Below are 24,386 nucleotides of genomic sequence, written 5' to 3' on the forward strand. Positions count from 1 at the left end.
GCCAGCCAGCAACTTAAATCCTTTCAAAATGTTCTAAATAAATAATGTTTCAAGTGTCATGTCTACTGCATTCCAGCCAGACTGAAGTGAAAACCCCGAAAAACGCCTCCTATTCTAATTCCCTCTATTCCTTACCTCTAACATGTGCCACCACCCCTCCAGCCCAGCTTCTCCAACCCATATCAAAGCAGTTTTCTGCAGCCGTCTCTTGAATCTGGCCCACAGCACCTTCCTGCGTGCCTGGATCAGCCACGTGTGCTAACGTCCACGTACATGGCCACGACCTTCACCCATGTCTTTGCTGTGGCTTCCTCCAGTCCACTCCTTATTCAGTGTCTACTCTCATAACCCCCATATTTAATCCTCACAATATCCCCAATAACCAGATTAAGATGCCCAGATGTCAGGGATGGTAAAACTGCATCTGAAAAATATTTAATAGTTTGCTCAAAACTATTATGCCAAAGGCCGTGTTCTTCCTTCTGAACAAAGATCTGTGCTAGAGTGTGAGAGTTCTTCCAGAAAGACCGACATGTGTGATACGTGTACTCAAGGGGTTTATAATGTTGCTGAGATAATAAGGTAACTCTTTTATCTGGCAGGGAATGGTCTTCACAGACCAGGGAGGTGGGCTTCACAGCTGAGCACCAGCCCAGATTGTTCCCAGCTACAGGCAACACAGTTGCTTTGGCTTTGAAAATGGGAAGACGGCAGTCTGGCAGGTGAGAACTCTTCTCATTGCTCTACCAGGTAAAGCAAAATTATAAAATCGAACCTGTATTGCTTGATGTGTCCATTTCAAAGTTGTTAGATTAAATGACAATAATAAGTACAAAATGAACATGAAAGCTATAAAGGTTTCTGTATTTAAACATATTGTATGTAAGTATCTGTTAAACATATTGTACCATTGGGTACAATATTGTCGCACACCTGAGAATAAAAGTGAAATAAATAAACACGGAAATAAGCAAGTGGTGCAGATAACTCCACTTACCTGGTGGCGCCGAAATGCCCTGTCATATCTCTGATCCTCCCCTCCTGCCCGCTCTTCAATCCTATAACATGGGTCCTTTCTGCAGGCCTCAATTTCTTCTGCTCCTCACTCGGCAGCCCTTGTCCCTGGCGCAGCCTTTGCCCCCTGGCTATCCTCTTAGTGTATCTCGCTTTCATCAGCCCCTCTGCTCCGATGCTGGCCCTGAATCACTCTGCTTCTCCCATCCTTGGGATTGCCACCATTGACTTGTCTCCTCCTTCTCCCAGGCCACTGTGCCCTGTAGACAAAGTCCCCAGAGCAACCTGCTAGTCTCACCATGGAATTTGATGTGTGCTGCAGCAGACTCGTGCTCATCAGTCCATTCCGTTCCCCACGGCTGGTGCTTTGCATCTTGTCTTTCTACCCTTTTCCATGTGCTGCAAGCCTGGACTCCCATTGTCTCTATAACCTGAACAGAAGCCTCCAGCTTCAACTTTCTGGAAGCCCTTAATGTAATCCTCAGGAGCGCCTTCAGTTTCACCGTTTTCCTCCTCAGTATTGCTGCATAACCAGCCCAGAGTCCCCTTTGCTCCCCAGGCGGAAACGCACCTTTCCCAGGCAATGCCAAGGCCTTCTCCTACAGCTCTCACCACGCTGGGCGCAACTTAACAATCCATGAACATCTTTTCTTTTTTCTTTTTTGAGATGGAGTTTTACTCTTGTCACCCAGGCTGGAGTGCAATCACGTGATCTCAGCTCACTGCAACCTCCGCCTCCCGGGTTCAAGCGATTCTCCTGCCTCAGCCTCCTGAGTAGCTGGGATTACAGGCACCTGCCACCACGCCCGGCTAATTTTTGTATTTTAGTAGAGGGTTTCTCCATGTTGGCCAGGCTGGTGTTGAACTCCCGACCTCAGGTGATCTGCCCGCCTCGGCCTCCCAAAGTTCTGGAATTATAGGCGTGAGCTGCTGTGCCAGGCCCAATCCATGGATTTCTCTCCTGTATGTTTCTATCCACAGCCACTGTCTCTCACTACTTTGGTTTTTCTCTATTGGTCTCACTTTGTTCTGAGAAATAAAAATAAAATAGTTTCCAAAGGGCAGTATTATCCCTCCAAGTACCATCTCGTATTTCATCTTCTTTTTATTTCAAAACCTCTGGACACACTTTCTCAGTGTCTTTAAGCACCTTTCCTTTATTTATTTTTATTTTTTCTAGTATCTCATTGGCCAGGATCTTGGTGCTAGAGATGTACTAGTGTAGTCTTTTATTCTGAGTAGCAATGAGCTCAGCTTTTCCTGAGGAAGAAGGGGAAATTAGACATTAGGAAGCAACCAGATATTTCTGTCATACTCTTCAACCGCTGATGATATCTCCTCTGTCTCCAGACCTATGACACATTTTCCTCTTCTCTCCTTCGGGGATGTAGTTTAATAGTAGACACACTAAATATACAGAATATATACACTAAATATATAAAAGTTTTCTGCAAGGCAGAAAACTAAAATTTATTAAACACAAGTTCTAAGTGCTATGAAAACACAGAAAGACCAGTGAGTTCTGATGCACGCCTGGGTAGGCTGGATGAAGAGACTATCCATCCATGTCATCTGACTTGGCTCTTCCAGAACAAAACACAGAGAGCAAATGATAACTGCGTGGCATCCTGTGAGTAGGATGACCAGAGACACCGAGCACAGGAACTCTGGCTTCACCAAGGCCTGAAGGTGCTGAGGTCTTAACAAATCTGCAGCCCATACAGTACAATGTTCAGAAAACTACTCTAAACTTCCCCTACCGTAACACAACAAAACCTCCTAGGTTAAGAAGGAGGTTCTCCTGTTAAGGACTTGGAAGCGGTCCATCTGTTTTCAGACTGGGAATTAATTCTGACTAAGAAGTCTCCTCTTATGACATCCAGAAGGACAGAGACACGTATAACAGCAGCTTACGATTTGAGGGGACAAAATTTTAAATCATTATTATCATTTTAGACATGATGACTGAAGATCCATGCAGTTAGTCAGGAATCCTACAATTACCCAGTACGATGTATGATCTGAGGACGGGAGATCATAAATAAGTTGACCAAGACGAAAGCTTTGTGACGGAGTAAGCATCGAAACTCAGATGCTCTTGTGTTAAGTGGATGTTTTTCTACTCTGTCACTAGGCTAGGTGCATGAAACGGCTGGGTGTGTGGGCTCTCAGATGGCATTTTTGGTCCCACCTCTACCAGAAAGCAAATCCAGAAATGTAGCAAGGATCAGATCTTGCAGGCCATGTAATGACATTGGCTTTAGCTGTGGCTGCTGTCTTGAGAGAAGCCTGTAAGCAGGGTGAGGGTATGGAGGGAGATCAGTTAAGAGGCCAAAAAATAATCCAGGAGAAAGATGATACTGCCTTGAACCATGGAGATACAATGGCATTTTAAGAAATTATCAGACTCGAGGTATATTTGAAGGTAGAACCAGCGGAATTTTCTGAATGAATGGATATATGGTAACAGAAAAAAAAAAGACAGCAAGGGTAATCCCAAGGTTCTTGGCCTGAACAACTGCAGAGTTGTTGTTTTTTACTGAGAATGGACAATTGTGAAGGAAAAAAATAGTTTTGGATGTGTCATCTCTAAGATTCCTAATAGAGCAAAAATGGAAAGATCCAGTTAGAAATTGTATATACCAGCCTTGAGGTCAGGAAAGAAGTCTGACGTAGAGATGTGAATTTGAGTCATCACAACATGAAAGGTATTTATTTATTTATTTATTTTAATTATTATTATTATTATTATTATTATTAGTTTTTGATGGAGTCTTTCTCTGTCACCAGGCTGGAGTGCAGTGGTGTGATCTTGGCTCACTGCAACCTCTGACTCCTGGGTTCAAGCCATTCTCCTTCCTCAGCCTCTCGAGTAGCTGGGATTACAGGCACATGCCACCACGCCTGGCTAATTTTTGTCTTTTTAGTAGAACCAGGGTTTCACCATGTTGGCCAGGATGGTCTTGATTTCCTGACCTCATGATCCGCCTGCCTCAGCCTCCCAGAGTGCTGGGATTACAGGTGTAAGCCACTGCACCTGGCCACAACATGGAAGATACTTAAATATTTAAGGCTCAATGAGATTTTCTAGAGATAAATGTAGAAAGAAGCAAGAGAAAAATCTAAGGCCCAAGCCCTATCTTTTTAGACAGTTAGATGTAGAGGAAGATCATGAGAAGTGGGCATGGTAAACTGGGGAGATATGGCTAGTGACCACAAGGAAAACCAGAAGTGTGGGGTGTTCAGAAAGACAGGGGAAGAAAGCATCTCAGACAGGAGCAAACAACAGACTGTGTTGAAGGCTGCTGGGAGATCAAATAAGATAAAGATGGCAAAATGGCCACCAGATTTAGCAATAAAGAGGACATTGATGACTTCAAGAAAAACTACTTCCTTAGAGTGGTAAGAACAGGAGCCTGATTTCAGAGATGTAAGGTGGAATGGAATGAGAGGCAGTCCACACAGAGATATAAACAGAAAGTGAGGGTTTTGGTGTTAAAAGTGAAGGAAGAAATGAAGTTGTAGCTGGAAGGGATGTGGAGTCAAGGTATAAAGAGATAAATGTTTCTTTTTTAGATAAGAGAAATTACAGCATCATAATAAGAGAGAGAAAAATTGATGATTTTGTAAAAATATAGTGATGCCTATGATTAGACCAAAAGAGAAGGGATCTAATTCTGAAGAAGAGAGCCCTAGACAGGAACACGGGGAAGTCATTTATAAGAGTAGGAGCTAAGGCAATTACGTGGTTTCATTGATGTGTATGGTAAGGATAGGAAATTCTCCTCTGATTGCTTCTATTTTTCTCAAGGATATAGAAGGCAAGGCCATTAGCTGAGATTGAGGATAAAGGAGGTGGTACTGGTGGTTTGATGTGAAGTAGAAATAAGCTACTTATCCAGGAAAAGCAAAAATTAAGGAATCAGAAATATGCAAGGGTTGCTAGACAGCACTGACAGCCTCAACCTGATGGTCATAATGGTTTTTTAATTTTTGAGACAGGGTCTCCTTCTGTCACCCAGGCTGGAGTACAGTGGCTCCATCAGGGCTCACTGCAGCTTCGATCTCCTGTGCTCAAGCAATTCTCCCATCTCTACCTGCCAGATGGTTTGGGATTACAGTTGTGTGCTATTATGCCCATATTATGTCCAGATTTTTTTTTTTTTTTTGTATAGACAGGGTCTCACTATGTTGCCCGGGCTGGCCTTGAACTCCTGAGCTCAAGTGATCTGTCCACCTCAATTTCTTAAAACGCTGGGGCTACAGGTGTGAGCCACTATGCCCAGCCCACACATTTAGAAAGATCAGTCAGTAAGCTTATGAGCTTCTCTACATCCATGTTCAGCTGCCTGAGTATAAAGATAGAACAGGCAGAAACTGACACAAGAATTTTCATGAGCACATCAGATGGCAAGAGAGAAGCAAGAGAGGGCTTATGTTGACTATAGACTCTAATGTGGAATCGGGAGGAAGTGAGAACCTGAGGAAGATAAGGGTCAGATAAAATGCAGTAGGAACAGTTGACAGTCTATTCTGTTCCTGTTAAATAACGCTTGGATTACAGGAACGTGAGTAAGTGTGCAGAAGATACAGGAAATTATGGGCATAGAGTGGAATGCTTGAAACTGTGATTATGGAGGGACATAGTCAATGGTAATGACAAGTCCCAAAATGTGACCTTGAGAATGGGAGTCTGAAGTGGGAGGGAGTGCAAGATAATTGGAGCAGAGGAGACCAAAGAACTTAGACAGGGTATTGAAAAGGTCATCTCTGTAGTCAGTGCAGTTTCCGAGAATTATGGCAGAAGTAGTCCTGGAGGGAGGAGCAGGCAGCCAGGAGCCACGACTAGGAAAAGAGAATCTTCTGAGTGTCGATAGATACTGCAAAAAGCAGAGGTAGTGGTGGTGGGTGTAATCTGACAGCATAAGCATCAGAGGTGGAAGGGGTTAGAGTGGAGAACCGGATACTCTGGAAATGGCAGTAAAAAGCAATGAGTACATTGATCTCACCCCAAGGTCCAGCTGTGCGAAGATGTTGGAGAGAAAACAACCACTTTGAGATGACTGTGGGGGTTGGGGAAGGTAGTTTTAGCCAAAGCTTGAAAACAATATTCAAGGGAGAGTTTGAAGGTGTGGATATTCTGTTCATGATAGACTTTAGTCTCAGGAGGTAGAGAAGGAATAAGGAAAGGATTTGATTGCTGAGGAAGCATGAGGGATGAAGTCACTTTAGAGGTGCACAGAGCTGTACAGCCCGTGTATCTTGGCCTTATGTTCATTTTTTTTTTTTTTTTTTTTTTGAGACAGAGTCGCGCTCTGTCACCCAGGATGGAGTGCAGTGGTGCCATCTTGGCTCATTGCAACCTCCACCTCCTGGGTTCAAGCCATTCTTCTGCCTCAGCCTCTCAAGTAGCAGGGACTACAGGCACAGGCCACCACAGCCAGCTAATTTTTGTGTTTTTAGTGGAGACAGAGTTTCACCATATTGGCCAGGCTGATCTTGAACTCCTGACCTTGTGATTCACCTACCTCAGCCTCCCAAAGTGCTGGGATTACAGGCGTGAGCCACGGCGCCTGGCCTTATGTTCATTTTTTTACTTTTAGAGGTAACTAATATAAATAGATGAAGGGTACAGTGGGATTAGTCCTGATGGTATCTGAGACTTGCAATCTTTCCTGCTCTGGTGATACGGAAGTAGAGAGGAAGACAGTGTTACCTGAAACAGACCAATCTCTAGGGCCCACCACTCTCTCTTGACAATGGAGTTTTTTTTTAATTTATTTTTTATTTTTTTATTTTTTATTTTTTTTTGAGATGGAGTCTCGCTCTGTCACCCAGGCTGGAGTGCGGTGGCGTGATCTCGGCTCACAGCCAGCTCCACCTCCTGGGTTCACGCCATTCTCCTGCTTCAGCCTCCTGAGCAGCTGGGACTACAGGCGCCCGCCACCACGCCCGGCTAATTTTTTGTATTTTTTAGTAGAGACGGGGTTTCACCGTGTTAGTCAGGATGGACTTGATCTCCTGACCGCATGATCCGCCTGCCTCGGCCTCCCAAAGTGCTGAGATTACAGGCGTGAGTCACTGTACCCGGCTAACAATGGAGGTTTTAAATCACAGGGTTACCAGAGAACATAGAGAGTGAAAAACATCCATTGATTACTGAAAATGAAAATATTGAAACCAAAATAAGTGCTACTCAGCTCAAAGAGTAAGTATCCCCCTACCAAAGAGGAAAAGAAAAAGATGCTTAAAAATAAGCAAAAAAAAAATAGACAGTATATTACTCATGAGATGAGAACTAGATGCAGGTGAGCACTAAAAATCTCTGCTATTGTAGATCTATAGAAAATGCAAAGAATCGGCCAGGCGTGGTGGCTCATGCCTATAATCCTAGCACTTTGGGAGGCCAAGGTGGGTGGATCTCCTGAGGTCAGGAGTTTGAGACCAGCCTGGCCAACATGGTGAAATGCTGTTTCTACTAAAAATACAAAAATTAGCCAGGTATGGTGGCTTGTGCCTGTAATCCCAGCTACTCATGAGGCTGAGGCAGGAGAATAGCTTGAACCTGGGAGTCGGAGGTTGTGGCGAGCCGAGGTTGTGCCATTGCACTCCAGCCGGGGCAACAAGAGAGAAACTCCATCTCAAAAAAAAAAAAAAAAAAAGAGGACAGTAGGAAAAATAATAATAATAACCAAAGTTAATATTATTGAAAAAACAAAAATAGAAAAAGTAAGTTTAAATGTTTGTTTATAAATTCTTTATTCCTTATTAAGAATAATAAAACAGATAAATTCCTTTTGTCTGAGTAGGAAAAAAGAGCAAAAGGAGAAAGAGATTAGGAATAGCAAAGGAAACATATGTAAGTCCTAGAATAGATTAATAGAATTGTAAGAAAACACAGCACACAACCCTATTGCGATAAACATGTAACTCTAGAGAAAAGGTATACATTTCTAGGAAAACATAAATTAACAAAACTGAATTAAGAAGTGGAAATTTGAACAGACCAATTGCCATAGAAAGATTGGGAAGATAATAAAAATATGCATTGACAAGGTCATCATAGAAATTAAACCACGTGTATGCATATCATTAGAGAGTTTTGGGAATAGTAGTGATGCGACCTAACACATTTCAAAAGGTGTTATGAGGGAAGACACTGCAGAAGAACAAGATAAAGAGCAGGTAGATTGGTTAAGAGGTGACTTTATGACTGCAGACTAGATGGTGTGGGGGTCCTGCCAGGAGCAGGGAGGCGGTGAGATGTGCTTAGGTTTTGCAGATAGACTGATTGAAGGTGCAGGAATGGAAGAGGGTCTAGGTTTTGGGCTACAGCAAAAGGAAGAACAGCATTATTATCATCTGTGCTGTTTGCTAGGACTGCCATGACAAAGTCCTGCCTACTGGGCAGCTTAAACGGCAGAAATTTATTGCTTTGCACTTCTGGAGGTGGAAAGCCAGAGAACAAGGTGTCAGCAGTGTTGACTATTTCTGACGAGTGAGTGGGACTCTGTTCCATCCTTCTCTAGCTCCTGGTTGTTTTCTGGCAATCTCTGGCATTCCCCGGCTTATAGAAGTATCACCCGGATCTCTACCTTCACCTTCTCATGGTAGCTCCCTTTGTGCATGCCTCTGCATCCAAGTTTCCCCTTTTAATAAGGTCATCTGTCATATTGGATTAGGAGCCACCCTACTCCTGTATGACTTTATTTTGACTTAAGTAATTACGTCTGCAACAACCCTATATTCACTCTGAGGGACTAGAGATTAGCACTTTCATGTATGAATGTTTGGAGAGGACATAATTCAACGCATAACAAACACCATTTACAGGCCTGAGAAAAACGCCGGGGCAGCAGGTTCGGGCGCATGCCTACTTGAGTTCTAGATGGAGACATAAGGTGGGCAGTGGAGTTCGAAGCAGACGTGTAGCTAGAAATATGAATTCAGCTGTTCAATATACTTGTATTGAAAGTCATGATCTGGGACTATTAACTCTGAAGGGGTTATTTATAGAAAAGGGAAGAGATCTGAAAACCAAGCTTTAGGGCTCTCCAACATCAAGAAATAGTTCTTATTTCTAAATCCATACACTTATTTCTAAGATCCAACGCTTGCACTTCAGGACACTTGCTCTTTCCTCTGCCCAGACCCCTCTTTCTGCAGTCACCTGCATCACCAGATGTCCCTCCAGCCCCCAGATATCTGCATCACTGGATGCATCTCTTCCTTCAAGCACTTGCTTCATGGCCCGTCTATGGTGACACACACAGCAGCTCTTGCCCTCTGTCCTCCCTCCGTCTCTTGCCTTGCGTTTATTTGTGTTTCCTTCCTTGCCTGCCACGCTGCAGCCTGACTGGTCATTTCTTCCTACCCCACAGGAAGCTCAGCTCCATGAGGCAAGAAAGGCTCCTTGCTTTGCTCACTGCTGCATTCCCACAGTCAGGGTCCTTGCTGGGCATGCAGTAGTGCTCGATGCATTTTTGTTGAAAGAATGAATGAACAGTTAGGGACTGCTAAAGCTCGCTTCCCTCTGCTTGCTTCAGGGTTTGTGTGCTAACATAAATCATCCCCATCCAGGGCCTAACCCAAGAGTGTACCAGTCCCTTCAAACTGCCGTCATTTTAAGCTCTCCTTGCTACTATTTCTGGCAGTCTCTGAGGAGAAGTCAAATGCTGAACAGTCTGGAAATCAAGCCTGCTCTGTGATTGCTTCCAGCACAGCAGCACGGCCCCCAGAGAACTCCTGACACCGGCAATAAAGAGCGGCCGACCTCAGAGTAGCTGTGACTCATGCTTCCAAATGGAAGGTGCTTTATGTGCTGCAAAGGCAGCTTTTATGAATATGATCTATTAGAGCTCATTAACCATTCTGAAACATTCTTTACGTTAAAAGTCAGCAGAGTTTTCAAAGCCATTTCTTTAATTATTTTATCATGTTTGTTGGAGCACGAATCGTAAAATTTGGACTTTTGCAGTGATCTGGCCATGTTTATATTTAGTTAACTACATTTCCGAAACAAAGAAAGAATAGTGAAAATAGGAACATTTTGGCTTCTGGAAGTTGTAGGATAATTTTATAAAGGTGATTATTCACAATCCACCTTAGCAGAACATTGTCTGTTGTGATTTTTCAAATTAGTTTGATTTTCTTCCCTGGTTTGTTTTGTTTTTGTTTTTGTTGTTATTGTTTTTGTTTGATGTATCCAACATTTGATGGTGTCCCAGTGGATCATGCCATCCAGATATCTTCTTTTTTTTCCTTTAAAGGTAGTGGATTGTTGGCACTGAAAATAAACTATGATTTTTGCTATGGTTGTTGTTTTAATGTTGTATGTTAATGAAAACAGGCTTTGACTTACCATTCTTGAAAAGGGGAGAGAGACGAGGTGATTTGATGAGGAAGGGGCTGAGATTTCTCTCACTGAGGCTTTGTGAGCCGTCGTCACAGTGTGAAGGTGACAGTCTCAATCTCAATTGCACAGAGGCCAACTCATTACTGCTCACTTAGAGCAGCTGCTGGTCTCAGTTCGAGCAGCGAGGGAGGCTGCCAATGCTCCTGAGTGATAGCAGCCAGCAGGCTCAGCCACGGCACAGTCTCATGGAAACCTCGCTGCCTCCTGGACAGTCCTGTTTCATGACCCTAATCAGGAAAGGTGAAGCCCCCAAGTCTGTTCTTTCGTGGCTAGAGCGGCTCCTGAAGACCCCAGCTTCACACCATCTCATTAGTTTCCGTCTTTTTCCCAAAATAAACAACTGGGGAGCCGAGCTTCCGTTATTTACATTTAAGGCAGCATAAGAAATCAGGCTGAACTGTCAGCAACAAAAAGGAAAGAGGACCACAAAGTGGATTAATATTTATTATCTTGGTGGGGTATGGTGGCTTATACCTGTAATCCCAGCATTTTGGGAGGCCGAGGCGGGTAAATCACCTGAGGTCAGGAGTTCGAGACCAGCCTGGCCAACATGGTGAAACCCCGTCTCTACTAAAAATACAAAAATTAGCCGGGATTACAAAGCATGCCTGTAATCCCAGCTAGTTGGGAGGCTGAGACAGGAGAATTGCTTGAACCCGAGAGGCGGAGGTTGCAGTGAGCCGAGATCACACCACAGCACTCCAGCCTAGGCAACAGAGTGAGACTCCATCTCAAAAAAAAAAAAAAAAATCTATGTATCTATATCTGTAGTATATACAGATACACTATGATTTTATATAATCATAATATATAGATATAGATAGATAAATGATCTTTATTTTTATGTCAGCATATCGTTAAAAGTCATTCGTAATAGTAGGTAATTTGCCTTCACTCATACCTGAAAACAACAGGGCCAGTAGCTGGAGCTGACGCAGTTCTTAAATATTCACTCAACTCATTTCTGTCCACCAATGGCCCTGATTAAATCCAATACATCACATGTATAATAATTGATAAAATATGCATATTACATCACCAAAATTAGTACTTAATATTAAATACGCAGGCAGCTGTCTTGACTTCTGACTTTGGCAAGATAAGTACTAATATCTTAGTCTAATTTCACAGATATATTTCTTTGGCCTCCATTAAATGCCAAATAGTAAATTCTAATTTAAAGTAGACATAAAGCTTTGATGTATAGAACATGAGTTTTATGGCATGAAATATAAAATTAGCATGACAAATTCTGATACCTAGGAGTTCTTAAATCTAAAGTGCTTTTCTTTTTAAATGAAAGGAACCATCCGTATGGAATGAAAGGAAAGGAAGCATCAGTATAGTCAGAGAATTGATAAGACAGATATTCACTGAATGCTCCCCACTACTAAAGTCAACCAAAGTTATTCTCTATTTTGTATTTATTCCAGGCCAGTTGAGACAGTTTCTTTGCTCTGTTCCTGGAGAAGAACCATTAATTATAGCACTTTTTACTTGTTGAGATGGAAAAAAAAATCTTTATAACTCGGGCCTAAGCAAAACCAGAATCAGCAGCTTAAGAAACAAGAGAAAATAGGGAGTATGTCCAAAAATACATACTGATAATAACATTGTTTCCATAACTTTGGTAAGACAGCAAGATTTTCATCGAAAGAAACCACAAGATTTCTCAAATCTTTACAGAGATCCAAGTTTATGTAACAGAGAAAAGAGAGAAGTAGGAAGGGAAAATAGAAGGGAGACGTTTTTATGTATCCAAGAAGAGCCTTGAAATTTTAGCTGATCAATTAATTGGAATATGTTAAGAGTGGGATGCTGATTAATTTAACATTCTGCATGATCAGGAAATGAATCAAAACTTTATGGATGAAGGCCAGGTGAGGTTGCTCATGCCTGTAATCCCAGCACTCTGGGAGGCCAAGGCAGGCGGATCACTTGAGCTTAGGAGGTCGAGACCAGCCTGGCCAACATGGTGAAGCCCCATCTCTACTAAAAACACAAAAGTTAGCCAGGCGTGGTGGTTTGCGTCTATAATCCCAGCTATTCAGGAGGCTGTGGCAGGAGAATCACTTGAACCCAGGAGGTGGAGGTTGCAGTGAGCCAAGATTGTTCCACTGCACTCCAGCCTGGGTGACAGAGCAAAATTCCAATTAAAAAAAAAACAAAAAAACAACTTTATATATTGATGTAAAATTTTTTGACAATAGTCATTGGTGTACTTTCCCTGTTAACTAAAAGAGTACAGATTCTGAACGTCACCAGACATTTCTCCAAAGACTGAAGGTTATGTAGAGCCTAAGGTTTCCCACTCTTACCCTCGGAAGTCATCATCCAAGACTAGATATTCATGGTAGAAAGTGTATGGGACTAAATGAAATAACTTTGTTGTTGGATCTAATCCCACACACACAAATAATCCACGTTTCTCTTTAAAAAATCTAAAACAAAAGTTTCAGTAATAAAATAAAACCATCCAAACATTTTGTCACCTGAGTTAATCAATATAAATAACTGGGTGCATACCTGAATACAATTTTTAGCCTTCTTCCCAGTACATACTGGCTCGTGATCCCAATTTTTTAAGTCCAAATTATGTTTTCATATTTTTCTTGCTCCTACAATTGTTTGTTTTTATTGGTGGTTACTGTTGCTTTTAATTAGTTGCTACATGATCTTGTGTTTTGGATTTTGGTTTTTGCCCCATTTACTTTGAGGAAATAATCTGTTTTTATTTATACTAGTGAAAAACCAACATTAAGCAAAGGAATATTTATTTGTTTTATAAAAGCAAATTATATTAGGATACCTACACATCTCCCACTTCATAGCCCAAGTTTGGCAGTTAAGTTTTTGAATCTTTTCCCTAGTCTACTACAGGTATTTTGCAGAACTATACTTTATGAGGGATTTGATTTCAAACATCATGGAAAAGATAAAAAGCATTTATAGTCAAAATTACCCTTGAAAATTCCTAAGAAGACACACTACTGAAGGCTTTGTGATAAAGCCTTTCGATAAGATTAACAAGTTCAGCTTTTGGTATGAAATGTTGAAAAAAATAGCTGTGTCTGTGGTTCAGTATCAGATAAAGTAAATGGCCTGCTATTAGGAACCCCAGTGTAACAAAGTGGAGATCTGTAAGCCCTTGAACCACAATGCAGAGAGTTGCTCCCACTCTGGGAAGTGTGTGGGACGTGAACCCCTCTAAGGGGACACAGAGGTGCCTTTCATCTCATGGTTGCTAGGACATATGCCTTGGGTGCCATGGCAGGCTAAATTAATGGCACTATTTAAGTTCTGCTCCATCACTTTTTTAGGGGGCCCAAGCATATATAGCTGCATCCAATTAATGCACACTTAGGTGGCATTCACCTTACTGTGGTTTTCATTCATGAAGGAGAATATTGACATATTTAGAAAACATAATAACTGTTTATTTGAACTTAATTTCATTTATTTTTAACCTTATTGCCTGGTCTTATACCAAAGCCTTCCCATATATGGGTTATTTATTCCAATTATGTCCTCATATAACTTTCAGGGAAGAAAGGGAGCGAGAACATGAGCCACCTGAGACTGCATATTCGTAAATTTGTTTTTATCGACTTCACATGCCATTAATAACGTAGGTGATTTTAAATTCTCACTTACTGCTGCAATATTACCTTTCTCCTCTATTTCCTTTGTATTTCAGAATTTGTCAGCAAATAATTTTTTATTTCAGATTTTTTTTAGGTTCTTGAAGATGTGCCATTCTGATAAAATAGTTGTTTCCCGATGTAAATCTTCCAAAACATTCCCTGAACATATTCTGCTTGTTATGGTTATTTTCCTCTATTTCTGTTCCTAGTGGTTTGTTTATCTTTGAAAGGAGGCAATTCATTTTCGACCACCAACTGGCCTCAAAGTAATGTAGGTCAAATGGCGTCCAGGCCCTCCTGTCCGCACCTGCCTGGACGTCATGTGTACCCTCCTCCCCTGGCCATTGCCTGGAGCTCTGAGTGACCAGGTCTAAGTTGCCTGCTCAGGAATGCAGGTGCTTTAGGGAGGCGGAATGGGTGCCAGGTTCTGGGAGAAGATTTGGGGGTCTCCTCCCTCCTGTCCGGAGTTCTCGCCACGCCCCCTGCACTGGAGAGGCACACTCCAGCCTGCCGTGGGTGTTCCCCACAGATTTGCCTATTCCCTCAATTTCGGCTCACAGGCTGTGGGATGAGTAGAAGTCCTGGGTTTTAAGGGCTCTTGGATGCCACAGTGTTAGTTTCCTGTTGCTTCAGTTACTACTGGTTTTTAGTTTTGAAGAAAAATGTTTTTGGAAAATGCCCCATTTTTCCCACCATAGGCTGTTCAGCCTTCAACATTCCCTCTCCTTGGGCTGGATATATTTTTTTCTTTAATTTAATTTTAATTTAATTTTTTTTTTTTTTTGAGAAAATCTTGCTCTGTGCCCAGGTTAGAGTACAGTGACATGATTTCAGGTCACTGCAGCCTCTGCCTCCTGGGTTCAAGTGATTCTTCTGCCTCAGACTCCCTAGTAGCTGGGATTACCTGTGTGTGCCACCACGGCTTCCTAATTTTTGTATTTTTAGTAGAGACGGGGTTTCATCATGTTGGACAGGCTGGTCTTAAACTCCTGACCTCAAGCGATCCACCTGCCTCGTCCTCCGGAAGTGCTGGAATTACAGGCGTGAGCCATGGCACCCGGCGGATACATTTCTCAGGTATCAGAATGGATCCACTCTGCTGTCAGCAAACAGAGCTCTGCCTTGTGACCTCCCAGTTCCCTCCAGTCTGCTACTGCTGCTGTACCAGGTGCCATCACTCACAGGAGACAGGGGAGCTCCATGCAGGATCCCCAGACCCAACCCTGGGCTCCTGCATTGGCAGGCTTTGTCCCTGAAAGAGACTTTTTCAGAATTTCATTCATCTATTTTTTATTTTGTAACATTACTCTCTTGAGGAATGGACTCGTATCTGTATTTCTTCATCTTTTTTGGTGATGCTTTTGGTGAACACTCCTCAGTGTCTGTGCTATGACACCAGCCTTCCCTAGTCTTGTGCTCCTGATCTTTCTTTGCCATTTTTACATGTTTGTGGTTTTCACTGCTGTTTAGTCCGTTTTGGTGAGAGATGTATTAAAAATTCGTACAGAAAATTCCAATGTTCCTGGAATTCTATCGCTTCTTCTTTTTTTTTTTTTTTTTTTTTGAGACGGAGTCTCGCTCTGTTGCCCAGGCTGGAGTGCAGTGGCGCAATCTCGGCTCACTGCAAGCTCCACCTCCCGGGTTCACACCATTCTCCTGCCTCAGCCTCCCGAGTTGCTGGGACTACAGGCACCCGCCACCATGCCCGGCTAATTTTTTTGTATTTTAATAGAGACAGGGTTTCACTGTGTTAGCCAGGATGGTCTTGATCTCCTGACCTTGTGATCTGCCCACCTCAGACTCCCAAAGTGCTGGGATTACAGGCGTGACATTTCTTCTTAATAGTCTGTTCAATTATCTGAATTTCTAGAGGGTTTATTTGTCCTGAATCCACAGGGCCTGTGTGGCACGTGCCCTGAAAACTCTGGGGTGGAAGCCCTCACCTGCTGCTCTGCCTGTCCTGTGCCCTGTGGGAGTCCCCCCCCACCCAGAATACCCACCTTCATGTCTCTCTGGGTTGGAGTCGGCGATGAACATTTCTGTCTCCAGACTCTAGACACGTCAGGTTCTCCTGAGAATTTCGTGCTCAAGTCTGGAGGGTCTGTGAGTTTCTGTAGCTCAGCAGCCATCGAGGCAGGGAGTGGGTTGGGTGTGAGAACACTGAGAGATCAGTTTCACCTTCTGGCCGACAATCCCAACCTTAACAGACGGATGTTGTGATATGGCTTCAGTTCGCCCGAGAAGAAGGGAGCAGACACAACATAATGCTCTATACTCATACGTGTCAAAAATTTTATTTTTGATGAATTTTTAAAATTCTCTTAAGTAGACTAAAGGTAATTCGGCTGACTGCTCTGAACACCTGTTGGCAAGCTCTGTAGGGATGTGGGGAGCTTTATTACCTGTCCACCTCAACGTGAGGTCCTCAGCAGAAATTCCAGGACACCAAGAAATGTTCCAGTGAATGAGCACTGGGGACGCACTGGCTCTCCCTGATGTTGGTGCTGAATTTTACCTGAGTGTCCCTCATGCTGTGTCACCATTTCTCCAAGTACCAAGTTCTCTCTGCCCAGAAGGACACACTTGGAACCAAAGCAATGTCACAGTATATACTTGTCATCTGATCATGGTATAGTTAAAAGAAGATGGACTATAAGCCTAAGGGATTGTATAAAAAGTACAGGAAAACATGCACTGCCAACAGGGCTAGTGTGTCAAAGCTGCTCAGCTGAGCCAAGACCTGTGTCCACTGGTTCACATTTACAGCTTCCATTGCTGAAGGACTGAGGGACAGCCAGCCACTTCCTCACTCTCCCATCCCCACTTTGGCTGCAGCGCATGTGGAGGAGGATGGAGATAAGCAAAGAAAACTCTGGGAATTCCTTTAGGTCAGAAGGGCTGCAAGAGAGACCCTCGGATGGCCAGAGAGGGAAGCCCACCCAATATTAGTAACAAAACGTGTTGCTCACAAGGCACTGTGTAGCATGAATTCACTGAAGGATTCGTAAGTATTTTAATTTCATTTTGAATATTCTGTTGCCCACTTAAGATTTCTTGTCCTTTGTGTCTTGTAAATTCGTTTTTCCCCTTATATTCAAATAATCAGAGGGCTCTGCACTCACTCTACATAAGAACGCTTTCTAAAACTAGCAGCAACCCGGTGCTATTAAGCTCATCATACTTCACTCGGGTGCTTCTGAAATAAAACTACCTACTAAAACCCACTGTGTGTTCCAAAACATCCCAAGATTAGAATCCCTTATGGATCTAAGCTTGGAACAAAATTATCATTCATGTAATTCAAGAGCCAATTTGGAATCAGAACAGAGCTACCAAAAGATGCTGGAAACTCCAGTATTTCAAGGCTTTTGATCAGAGAAAGCAATCAATTAAGAGGTTTGGAAACTTTCCAGCCCCTGGCCTGAGAGACCTTGCTGGGTGAGAAAGGGCCAAGCCCGGCCTGGCCCACAGTCCTAAGGTGTGGGACCCTCATAAATTAGCAGGGCTGCACTTCCTGCCGCGATGTCTTCTGGCAGTGAGGTCCTCCCGCTAATGTCTTTTCAACATGGGCCAGATGGAAACCACCTTCTGGGGGGAAACACATCCTCTCAGTTCCTTTTCAGCTAGAAATCTGGGTTATCAAGAAGTGTCTTACACATACTTACCTTCCGAAGAGCGTTCTTCTTGCCGCGGAGCCTGCCAGACGTGGATTTGCATCTGCACGCCTGTGATATCACACTGAAAAATTGTCACTTCTTCAGGGGTTCACTTTAATCACATGCACCCTTGGCTTGTTTCCAACACAGGGTTTAATAACTCATGCCAAATAGTGACAGGAAGAAAAGACAATGATAGCTCTTTTCTTTACATCTGAACTTGAGAACTGCCATTTTTAATAGACAAAATTTTGTTTGCAGGTCAGTGACCTGTGCCCATTTTGCAAAACCGTTTATGGTGTCAGAGCATCATAGGAGGCTGTACAACTTCCATGTCTGTTTTGGAGGATGGGCTTCTGGCATTAGGGTAATGGTGCTTCTATTGTAAACATCAGAGACACAAGGCTGTTCAGGGTTTCCTACCACCCCAGAAACATGATACTCACAGGCCATCATCTGGGAGACTGTCCTTCAGTGAATGCACAGTACACAGTACCTTGTGAGCAGCACGTTTTGGTACTAACTTTGAGTGGGCTTCCCTCTCTGGCTATCCGAGGGTCTCTCTTGCAGCCCTTCTGACCCAAAAGGAATTCCTAGAGTTTTCTTTACTTATCTCCATCCTCCTCCGCATGCCCCGCAGCCAAAGTGGGGATGGGAGAGAGAGGAAGGGGCTGGTTATCCCTCACTCCTTCAGCAATGGAAGCTCTCAGTGTGAACCAGTGGACACGAGGCTTGGCTCCGCTGAGCAGCTTTGACACGCTACCCCTGTCGGGCAGCACATCTTTTCCTGTACCTTTTATACAGTCCCTTAGGCTTAACGTCCATCTTCTTTAAACTGCACCAGGATCAGATGAGGATTGCTTCCGGTGGTCATTTCTCCTCAGCTTTCCATTATAATTATGAGGGCTCATGGCTGGATGTTTCACAATTAATTCTGAGATGTGCTGTTAGAGAAAGGATTATCCAAATCATATTGGGAAAAAAAAATAGGATGGTGATTTGTGAGACAACACAGTGTTTGACCACAACCTGGCTGGCTCAAGAATGGATGTGCCATGTACTCCCTCAGGAGCACATAAAGAGGGTCTTAAACATTTAGTTACGCATTCAGAAAATCCCACCCCTTCAGTCAGCGTTATAAAGGAGACTTTAGTGTCCTGCCCCAGAATCGCAGGCTCAGGACCAGCTTTGCTCAAAGCTACTCTGGAGTTTGAGCTGAACATTTTCTAATATCTGATACCAGCTGTCTGGCTCGGCTTCATCAGCTTGAACTCTCTATCCAACTGCTACCAGATGGCAGGCAATACTCCGGCCGGCTGGGATTGCAGCAATTCACCCATGAGTCTGCGACATCAGATGATGCTGTGGCTTCCCAGAAACCACCGCTAGGCCCTCCTTCCTCCGGCCTGCTCACCGGCCTTAGCCTAAGTCCCAAATGGACTATTCACTTCTCATTCTCTTTACCTGAAGCAAGACATGGACAAAAGAATTGTCCTCTTATGGAAACCAGTTTTCAGAAGCATTATACTGAAAAGCAGTAGTTGTCTTGTGTCTAGATCACTGAGCACAGTGGAGCATGTCATGTCCACATCAGGAAGTGCCACTGGGTTCCTGTTGCTGTGTGCAGGTGGTAGATGCACAGTCTGCGGTTAGAGTCCTGTGTATGTGTTCATTTAGAAGGAGGTAATAGGAAGTAGCATATACTGAGTGGATATTAGGAATTAGTCCTAATATCTATTTAATTAAACATTTTTAGGTGGTTTCGGATTAAGTGGGGATCTTAATAATTTTAAAGTTGCAGTTTACAATATATAGCTATTAGCCACATGGGATTATTAAAATTAAAACTTAAACCAAAGTGAAAATGTACATCCTCAGTGGCATCAGCTGCATTTGCAGTGGTCAAGAACCACATGTTCAATACCTGCATTGTCTGTACAGGTATAGGACATTTTCTCATTCCAGAAAGTTCTTTCGGGAAGTAATTATCTAGGCAATAGCAGTAACTTCAAATTGTCCAATGTGACTAACATAGAAAAAAAGGCCAATAAATATATGGAATAAATTTCAGAAATAACATTTATAATGTAAAAGATATATGCAAAAGAGAAGTCCATTTAATTTCAAAATACAGAATGCAGACACCCTGGGAAAATGCAGTTAGAGTAGAGAAGGATTTCCTCAACTATGAGATGCATGGGCCAGCAATTCAGTAAGACTGGAGAAAAAGGCAATGTCCTCTTGGGAAGGATTAAAAGAATACGACGTCGCCTGTAATCCTAGCACTTTGGGAGGCCCAAGCGGGCAGATTCCTTGAGGTCAGGAGTTCGAGACCAACCTGGCCAACATGGAGAAACCCCATGTCTACGAAAAATACAAAAATTAGCCAGAGTGGTGGTGCACACCTGTAATCCCAGCTACTTGGGAGGCTGAGGCATGAGAATCCCTTGAACCTGGGAGGTGGAGGTTGTAGTGAGCCAAGATGGCTCCACTCTACTCTAGCCTGGGTGACAGAGTGAGACTGTGTTTCAAAAAAAAAATACGACATTGAGTGGGGAATAAAAGAAAGGATCTAATATTTACTGCATGTCTGCTATGTATTGGTCACTGTGTCAATTCCTGTTGATTTAGGGGGGTGTGACATGATCTCTGACAACAGACCAGGCTTTAGCTGCTTTAGCTTTTTAAGTATCATCTCATTTTATCTTCAGAACAACTTTATGAATAAGATAAGTACTAATGCTCCCATTTTATGGATGAGAAAACCAAGGATCAGTTGGCCCTGGGTCATATGGCCAGAAGTGGAACTTAAAGGGTGATGCTTTCTCTGTTCCTAACACAGAGACAATGTAAGCTCCTGCAGATACCAGCCTGGTCTGCTCATCTTTGGGTTCCCAGCACCTAGGAAGTAGTCATTATTCAATGAATGCATAAACAAAACAAAATCCTACGTGTTTAAACCACACAATAAAGCCGGACATAAACTTCAATATGATTGCCACAAGTCGTGAGTGTCAGATCCACAAATAAATAAGACATTATTTATTAATGTCTTACTAGCCAACAAAAATTAGCAACTCAGGGGTAACAATGTCCTACTCTTCTTATGTTCACCATCCTAACACATAGTTTAATAAAGATTACTCATTTTGCTTTTTGTTGTTGTTGTTTTTTGTAGGTTGTTTTTGTTTTGTTTTATCGTTTGTTTGTTTGGATTGTTTTGTTTGTTTTTGGCGGAATCTCCCTCTGTCACCCAGGCTGGTTGCAGTGGTGGGATCTCGGCTCACTGTAACCTCCATCTCCTGGATTCAAGCAATTCTCATGCCTCAGATGCCTCCACCTGACCCCGAGTCCTGAATAGCTGGACTGCAGGCTTGAGTCACCACGCCTGGCTAATTTTTGTATTTTTAGTAGAGGTGTGGTTTCTCCATGTTGGCCAGGCTGGTCTAGAACTCCTGACCTCAAGTGATTCTCCTACCTCAGCCTCCCAAAGTGCTGGGATTACACGCATGAGCCACTGTGCCTGTTTTTTTGTTTGTTTGTTCTTGTTTGTTTGTTTTGTTTTTTGAGACAGGAACTTGTTCTATCTTGTCTTCTAGGCTGGAGTGCAGTGGTACAATCATGGCTCAATGCAGTCTCCACCTCCCGGGCTCAGGTGACTCTCCCACCTCAACCTGTCTAGTTTCTAGGACTAGAGGCACCACATCTAGTTAATTTTTTGATTTTTTTTTTTGTTGAGGCAGGACTTACTGTGTTGTTCAGGCTGGTCTCTAACTTCTGGGCTCAAGCTCCTACCTCGGCCTCGCAGAGTGCTGTGAGCACCACATCCAGCTTTTGGTGTTTACTTTGAACCAACTCCCCTGACCAGTCCAGCTCCATCTTAGGTCTGTTGGCCTTCCTAGGTCACATATGATGAAGATGATACCAATGAGAAGTTCATGCTTTTCAGAATTTTGCTCACTGCAGCTGCTTAACCCAAACCATTTCCTGCATTTCATGACACGAGGGTAACTCACCCTGGTGCTTCTCTCCACTTCACAAAACTCTGTTCTTCTCCTGAAAATGATGAGATCTCAAATCCTGCAAAATGTCCTTATTCCCACTCTGTGTATGACCAGTGAAGGGTCTTCCATGGCCCTCGCTGAGGACGGAAGGATTCAGAAGGATGTGGTGCTTGTCCTACATCAGGACACTGTGGAAAGGCCACTGGCAGGGGTGTCCAAACCTTTTGGCTTCCCTGGGCCACATTGGAAGAAGAATTGCCTTGGGCCACACATAAAATACTGATGATTTTAAAATAGATGATCATAAAATAGCTGATGAGAAAAATAAATCACAAAAAACTCATAATGTTTTAAGAAAGTGTATAAATTTGTGTTGAGCCTCATTGAAAACCATCCTGGGCTGCAAGCAGCCCATGTGCTGTGGGTTGGACAAGCCTGGTAGAGCCTGACAAGCTCTGGAACCATCAGCCAATCTTTAAAACTGGAACTTTATGTTCTCCTCTGTAAAACAACCACACTATCTTCCTGAAAGTACTGACATGAAAAGCTAACAAGGTAAGCCAGGAGAAAGTGAGACACTAGAAAACAATTTTACATTAAGAATTAGGTCTATTGATTGATTTAACTATAATTTATTTATTTATTTGAGACAGAGTCTCCCTCTGTCATCCAGGCCAGAGTGCAGTGGCGTGATCTCTGCTCATTGCAACCTCTGCCTCCTGGTTCAAGCGCTCCTACCTCAGCCTCCCAAGTAGCTGGAATTACAGGCATGCACCACCACACCCGGCTAATTTTGAGTTTTTGGTAGAGATGGGGGTTTCAGCATGTTGGTCAGGCTGGTCTTGAACTCTTGACCTCAGGTGGTCCACCCGCCTCGGCCTCTCAAAGTGCTGGGATTACAGGCGTGAGTCACCGTGCCTGGCCAGTTTACTATTATTTATTATTAATTACTTATAGGCATGCTTTCATCCTTTCCCCAATACAATGTTAATGTCCAAAATACCAAGGGCTAATTTATAGTTGGTTTTCACAACATCTTAACACAGTACCTAAAGCCCTGTTGGTATGAAACCATGATATTTTATACATATTTGAATGTTGTGATAACAGCCAGCATTTATTTCACTTGTTACTGCTTGCAGTTGCGCCAATGATGCCAATCATAACCTATTATCCCACATTCCCCTGGAGAACAGCTGCTTTGTCCATAATCTCTGCTGCCCCCAAAAGTCACTTTTAAAATATCAGATTTCTCCATCTAATCCCAATAACAACAGATTAGACTGGAGTGGGCTGGCAGGACCCAAGATCTGATGGTGTCTCATGGTCTAACATGGAAAGAAAAATAGGCAGAGCAGCTCTTTGGAACTTGATGTAAAAAAAAAAAAAAAAAAAAGAACAAATTGATTGGTTACTGGTTGGGCATTACAGCTGGACGTTCACATCAAATCAGGGCTGGAGAGAAAATGACTCCAATATGTTTGCCTCAGTTATAAGGAAGAAGAAACAAGGAGCGAATAAGGAAGGATCTTTGCTAAAAAGAATATAACAGAGCTGATGTGCAGAAAGGACCAAGATGCTGTAAAAAGGGACTCCATGTTGTTCCCTTAATTCAGGTTTCAATTCTAAATCCCAAGAAGCTTCCCGCCTTCTCTACCCTAAGCATAGGCCTGGTCCCACTTAGCTTTTCTAGAGTAGTGACCCTCTTCCAAGCAGGAGAAATTCCAGAAAAAAGAGAGAGAAAGGAGACAGGGTTCAAAAGAAAAAGGAACAATCTACAATGGACATATTTTGTGCAAAAGAGAATCAAGGCATCCTTATTTTTCTTTTTTTTTTTGAGACGGAATCTCGCTCTGTCGCCCAGGTTGGAGTGCAGTGGCGCAATCATGGCTCACTGCAAGCTCTGCCTCCTGGGTTCACGCCATTCTCCTGCCTCAGCCTCTCCGAGTAGCTGGGACTACAGGCGCCCCCCACCACGCCTGGCTAATTTTTTGTATTTTAGTAGAGACGGGGTGTCACCGTGGTCTCGATCTCCTGACCTCGTGATCTGCCCGCCTCTGCCTCCCAAAGTGCTGGGATTACAAGCATGAGCCACCGCGCCTGGCCGGCATCCTTATTTTTCACACCACGAATTCCATCCTTAGCTCTGTGAACACACTATATTCCCTCTGAACTGAAATGAGCATCAGCTTCCATTTTAGAGTGGAAGGTGGGGAAAGTGAGATCTTAAACTCCTTGCCCACATTAGCCACACTTGAGGAACCACTAACATTTATCATGTACGAAGAATTTTTATACATATTATCATATTTGATCCTCACAAAGACATCAAGAAATAGGTGTAATCATCACCATCTAATAGAAAACTAAATTACATCTCAAAGAGATAAATGGACTTGCTGGATTTTACATTCCTGGGTTAAACAGGGATTGAAATGTAGATCTTCACGACGAAGGGAACAATAGACAGGAGGGCATACTTGAGGGTGAAGGTGGGGAGGAGGGAGAGGATGGGAAAACGACCTATCAGCTGCCAAGCTTATTACCTGGATGACGAAATAATCTATACACCAAACCTCCATGACATGCAATTTACCTACAGAACAAACTTGCACATGTACCCCGAAACTAAAATAAAATTTTTAAAAAAATC

Source organism: Hylobates moloch, unplaced genomic scaffold (assembly GCF_009828535.3).
Source record: "Hylobates moloch isolate HMO894 unplaced genomic scaffold, HMol_V3 SCAFFOLD_13, whole genome shotgun sequence".
NCBI lineage: Eukaryota > Metazoa > Chordata > Mammalia > Primates > Hylobatidae > Hylobates > Hylobates moloch.